Genomic DNA, 6,668 nt, shown 5'->3' with positions numbered 1-6,668 from the left:
AAATGAGCACCAAATTCCGAAATTCCACTTGGGTTGGAAAGTAGACAGGTAGTTCTTTCCCACAAGCACACTTGGGCATAATTTGGACTCCAGCAGGTACCTCAAAATTGCCTCCAAAGTGGCATGGCGCATATAGCTTTTTGCGCAGCGCACAGGGACCCAAAGGCCAAAATCACTTCCGCTCCGCAACGTTTCGATTTGTGACTTTCTCCAAGTGGGCCCACTCATTTACACTATATTTTTCTCGGCAACTAAGGCAATGTTTAAGAAAGTATTTTCACTAAAGGTGGGCTCCTATCCAAGTGGCAAAGGAAGGCGAGCAGTCACCCAAGCCATTTGTCATTTCTGTAACACTGCACCTATAACTAATGGTTGGCTTTCCATTTCTAGTTTGTAATCATTTGAAAAACTCCCCAACTGTGGGTCATTCTATTTCCCAATGGCATAGTCTATTTATTGTATGCAACACTATTCGCAAAGCCATTTGTCATTTCTGTAACACTGCACCTATAACTAATGGTTGGCTTTCCATTTCTAGTTTGTAATCATTTGAAAAACTCCCCAACTGTGGGTCATTCTATTTCCCAATGGCATAGTCTATTTATTGTATGCAACACTATTCGCAAAGGGGTGGGCTTGTAATTTCTTGGAGATTGTGGGAGAGAAACTCAGTTTCTTCATTGTATATTTTGACAGAGGATTAATGAAAGGCAGCGAATCTGTTTCATGAGATTCATGTGGTTGTGAGTGTAGCAAATGTGTTCTCTTTATGTTTCATATGTATTTTGTTATGTTTCATACTTCATTCATATTCATTTCCAATGAAATTTTCTAAGTTAGAAAAGGTAGAATTCATGTTTATTGCTCTGCCTGTGGGAAAGTTTCACGTTATGTTTTCTTCTTCTGTTGAAAAGGATTCATGTGTTCATGCCCTTTTCACCCTCCTAAACAATCTTTCCATTCCGCATTACTTCAAACTTAATTGCTAGACTTTCCGCCTGTCTTGCCTCACGAAGTAATCTGTGCCTTTGTGTTAAATTCTCTGCTCATTGTTGTTCGTTGGTCCCATACATCCTAGAAACTAAGTCATTTATCAAAATTTTCTTCTTGTATCCATGTTTATTTACTAGCCTAAAATCAAATATTTCACTGTAAGTCATCTCAGACCATATCATTTATATTTTCACTGAGCGTGACTTGGAGAGAGCCCTCTCCTGTTCTGGTAGGGCTAGCTACCAGACTGAGCATGGTTTGTGGTTACCCTGAATTTTTCCTTCCTTCAGACTAAGGCAGATTTAGGTGCTAACAGAAATGAAAGATGATAGATCTGGTAGATTTGGGAAAAAATATTCTTCCTCTCTGCAATCAAATGACAGACTGACATCCTATGTGTTTTTTGTATGATGGGAAGCGGAAACGTCCGAAGATAAATTTTGACAAGAAAAATAAAAAAAATGGGAGAATCACGGAAGATGTCAAGATAAAGCGGACGAGCTGTAGGCAGAAGGAGGTCATTCCTTGCCACAACTTCTTGTTTAGATTCCCACACATACTCATCAAAAAAGATAGTGTAGGTTGGTTTCCCAATACTGACTCCGTCCATAACTTGATCCTCGTGAACATCACATGTGGAATCTGAAACGGATGAACACAACACACCAAAGTCTAGAGGACTAAAGGAACCAATGGATGGAGGTCGAGGAGATGATACCACATGAAAACCATCAAGCGTGCAGTCCAAACCTACGTAGAAATCAAGAGCAGGTGGTGTGGAGGAGGTGACAATTCAACAAGTAGGTTCACAACTTCTCCCACCTCATCCTGTAGAGCTAGAGTTGTTTGGTGAGAAGAGGACAGAGGGTCACTTGGGACAGTAACCTTGTCTGTCTCAGATTTAGAAGCTCTAACACCAAGATATGTTGGGAGGGGTTTGAAATATTCTAAATCTTATGGATTTTTCAAGATGTGAACAAGATACTGAAATCTATCAGTCAGAAATTTCCAATTAACTTCATCTTCTGGAAATTCAAAACAGTAATGATGGAAGCATTCATAAAAGTGCACAATCAATTTTTCAGGTGCTTTCTGTAATTTTTAATTTTTTTGATTAAGTGTTTTATGGTCATATAATAAGAAAGCACGACCTAACTCTCTGAACATGTGGTTGAAAGAGTGCATAGAGGTTGTGGGAAATGTGAGACACCATTGCTTAACGCACCCTTCGAATGTGTAAGCAAACAACCCACAGGAAATGTCATCCGAGGAGACTTCATTCCTGTCATGGAAGCCCAAAAAGGAAATTTTGTGACTTAACATGGAGGTTCTATTTTCACCATAATATTTAAATCGTGACAAGTCATTTATAACATCCACTGACACATCGAAATCATGAGCGTGAGAAAAACATGTCGGGGTTGATAATGTGATGTAAGTCATGAATGATGTGCAAAGATTCAAAATTGAATTTGAGGGCTCAGCTTGTCATCTAGCCCTCTTCTAGTGCTAGAAATGTTGGCGGGGTTGGCCCCGCCAACATTCAAGGGGATCTCAGTGGTAAGAAGTCCCAACTAGACCTCACACCATTTGGAGTAGGAGCCCCAGCTGTGGGTGGTAATGTAGTGCCTTAACCACAGTAGCGCATAGAGATAAGTATGATGACTTTGGTTGGAAGAAAGTGTGTGACCTTGCAGCGAGTCAAGTGAGATGCATGGGGGTTCTAACACACAGAGGGGAAAAGGAAGTGTGCCTCTTAGAATCTTGTAATAGTACACAGCCTGAAAGGAACACACGAGTAGAATGATATCACAAGATGAAATGCAGAATAGTCCACAAAACAAAGTGACAAGTTAATCCAATAACACGCCTTCAACTAGATTCATACAATTGCATACAAAATAGTCCATATGCATAAGTTAAACAAAATACATTGCTAAAGCAACCAGAATAGTCCAACTACAATAACAACATATGCATTGAAACATGTTGGCTTATTTATTATTATTATAAGTAAAAGTTCAATCCAAACATACACCATTGACAACCATTAGCCACACTAGTGGAACATTACAATCAAGAACACCTTCTCCTCCAAAGAATTATACTTGCTCTACGTTGTGGAGAAGCCAAGTCTTGTCACAATACTCCCAAGTCTTCTCTAAAACTAACCCTAGCCAAAAGATTGGCTCCCAAAAGCTTGTTCTATGTGTTATGAGGCTCTATTTATAACAAAAGGTGGGGTGACCCTTAACATTCCCATTTTGTGACTCTTTGACTACCCTCATGACTCTTCAACTTCCTTTACAAATAACTCATTACATTATATAGTGATTGTTCACATTCCACTAATGACACTTGGAATTTAGTTTCAACATATTTACAAATAATATACATTTTCCACATGTACCCATGTGAGACAAAATAGGCTAGAGACAGCTTAAAAATACAAAACACTATGATTCTAAAGTTTTGGGAAATACCAACTCAGAAACCTCCACTCGGTGCTTCTTGATCATGCGCTCATGTCAAGCTTGGTACTATGTGATGATGTCTGCAAACTGCTTGATGGTGTCTTCTTGATAGTGGACTCTTGCCTCCATAGCATCTGGGTATATGGTCTTGGAACCTATATCATCTTGAAGGATGTGTAGCATGGTTTTAGCAATGATGGGACCACCAATGAAATTCTGGATGTTATGTGCACTAAGCTCCAAGACATCCCTGGTGGCCTCTCGCCTTAGATGCTCCATGTACGTGTCGATCTCTAGCCATACTTGGTTCTTGTGTTTAGCCTCGATGATGATGGAAATAATACTGAGAGAGGGGGTGAATCAGTATTAGCAAGTCAATAATATTTCATTTCCATAATCAGATGCATATACGCTACTTCAATTAATGAAACTTGTGTGTATACGCAACTGTATGTAAGGAAACTAGCGTATACCCTGTAAACTTATAATTTAGTTAATTCTTCATATGTTGATCTTTAATCTGTGCGTCAAAACCATATAAACAGTAACTAGGAGTAGTAAAAACATAACGGAAAATCACACACATGAACACAAGATATAAGGTGGAAACCCAATGTGGGTGAGAACCACCTACTGCAATCGTCTTTATCTTCCTTTTAATAAGAAACTTCTTTTTACAATTTTTGTACTAGTGCAGTCTTATACCAATACGCAGGCTTCTACCTGCAGAAGGCTACAACCTTCTATAATTCTCCAGCTTCTCCTGGAAGGGAGATACAACCCCCTAGCTCTTGTACTAGCTGATGTGTTTACTACTGTGTAGGTGCTTTCCTACAAAAGGCTACAACCTTCTATTTTCTTCCAGGGACTAAGTTTCATAAATTTTCAGACTGGATCCATCAATAACATCAATCAAACATTAAATATATCGACATCAACCAATCTCCTTTGCACCAACCAAAACTGAATCAATCAATCACTTTTCAGAATGTTGTAATCAGAATATAGTAACAGTAACCAGAACCCAAGCCAGAACCTAGAACACCGCAACAACAAACAGAAGTAGCTAAAGTATATTTTATGAGGTATAAGCAACTTCAATGTGTCGAACCTACGTACATACACCGTTTTCTCAAGGCAAACCTACTTACAAATCTGCAAATCAAATTTAAGATGTATACGCTGTTTTGATATACAAAACCAGCATGTATACGCGCCTTTGCTAAAGTGAACCTGCGTACAAATCTGTAAATGATGAGTTAAACTTTACAGCAATTCCAGACATCAGTTATACCCAGATCATCATATTTATAGACTACAACATGCACCAGTTAATCAAATAAAAGATCAAAACCACACAAAGATACTTCTCTTCAAGCCTTAAGATCTTATCCTTCATCAAGCGCTAAGGTTCATCCTTGATTCAGATCCAGCTATGCACCATAACCCAATAACTTGTATTTTCAGATCTTGTTCTTCATAAGATATTCAATTCTTGAGTGCCTTTGCCTAATGATCTTCTCCTCCTTTTATATTATTAGGCCTTACATAATACCATGGACCAAAACCACTTAGAACCAATACCTTGGACCCAATACTTGGGTCAACACTTCGGACAGGATACCTTGGACCAATACCATGGGTCAAAATACCATGGACCAAATACCACAAACAAAAACTAAGTTTTCCAATATGTACGTTCCTTTCCTTCTGTGAAAGTTCATGTGTACACTATACGCACCTTTTGGTCTGCGAACCCACATGTTCACGCGGCTTGGTCAATGGATAACCTGTATATGCCTATTTTTCTTCATTCTGTGAGTCTGAACTGTGATCTGTCATCTGAGTGAGTTGCCATCAAGGACAACACCTGTGTCATCTGTGTCATAATACCAACAATATCCCCCTTTGGACTTGATGGCAACCCCAAGTCACTCTCCCCCTTTGTCATCAAGGGAAAAGGGTTATGCTCCCCCTGAGTACATGCTGAATTCTCTGATATGTTGAAGTGTGCTGATTGACCTCCATGCTCAAGTCCATGCTTCCCCTGAATATAAGCAAGGTGTGCAAAAATATGACTCTATGCATACATCATAAAATACCTTCCTGTCACCAATGACTCATACCTACATCCATCTCCCAACCAAGTGGGGATATACCAAGTGTTTATACATGTCAAAATAAGAGCATTACATCATCCATCCAATACATAGTGGGGAAACAAAATAGATCGTTTCATGACCTTGAAATTAAAAGATATACATGACATAGAGACCAATATATATAAAACAAGACTATGATAGTTATCAGGGACTATCATCAGCAACATCTGTCAATCACCATGCAGACCAAAAACCAAGATCTCCCCCTGAACTTGTTCCACCTGAATCAAAAACAACTGTGAATTTGTAGCAAGATCTTCTAAGATAATGTCAACAATGCATTATTAGAAGTATATGCTCCCCTGTGCTAGAGATTACTATCAGACCCATATGAGACTCCTTTCATCCCGAGTCTAGCCCACTATTTTTCTTCAAACCAACATATACGCGACTATATCCATAGAAACCTACGTATTCACGTGGATACGCTTCATTAAACTCGTGTATAACCACTTTTCTCTGAAACAAATAAGTTTCAACAGCAAGATTATTCATCAACTACTCCCAGCTTCTATCTGAGATATTCAAATGTCTCTCTAGGTAGTGGTTTGGTAAATATATCAGAAACCTATTCTTTGGAGGGAACATACTCCAATTTGACCTTTTTTTCAAGCACTTGTTCACGTAGAAAATGATATTTGATGGGCATGTTCTTGGTCCTGGAATGCATGACTGGATTCTTTGAAATACTGATTGTACTTGTATTATCACATAGAATGGAGATGGGTGGAGTACATGTGATTTGAATTTCTTGCAATGTTTACATCATCCAAAGGAGTCGTGTGTAGCAAGATGTAGCAACCACGTATTCTGCTTCCGCTATAGATAATGCAATTGAACTTTGTTTCTTCCTTAACCAAGACACTAATCTGGAACCCATATAGAATGCACCACCACTAGTGTTTTTTCTGTCATCAATGCTTCCTACCCAATCTGCATCTGTATATGCATGAAGTGTAAGATCTGTATCTCTAGGATACCATAAACCAAAGTTCTGTGTTCCTTGAAGATATTTGAAAATCCTTTTGACTACCTAAAG

This window comes from Pinus tabuliformis, chromosome 2_2 (assembly GCF_031772625.1).
Source record: "Pinus tabuliformis cultivar Carrire ecotype Pingquan chromosome 2_2, CPIR1, whole genome shotgun sequence".
NCBI lineage: Eukaryota > Viridiplantae > Streptophyta > Pinopsida > Pinales > Pinaceae > Pinus > Pinus tabuliformis.
The sequence above is the reverse complement of the archived record's forward strand: the minus strand, read 5'-3'. Positions refer to the sequence as shown.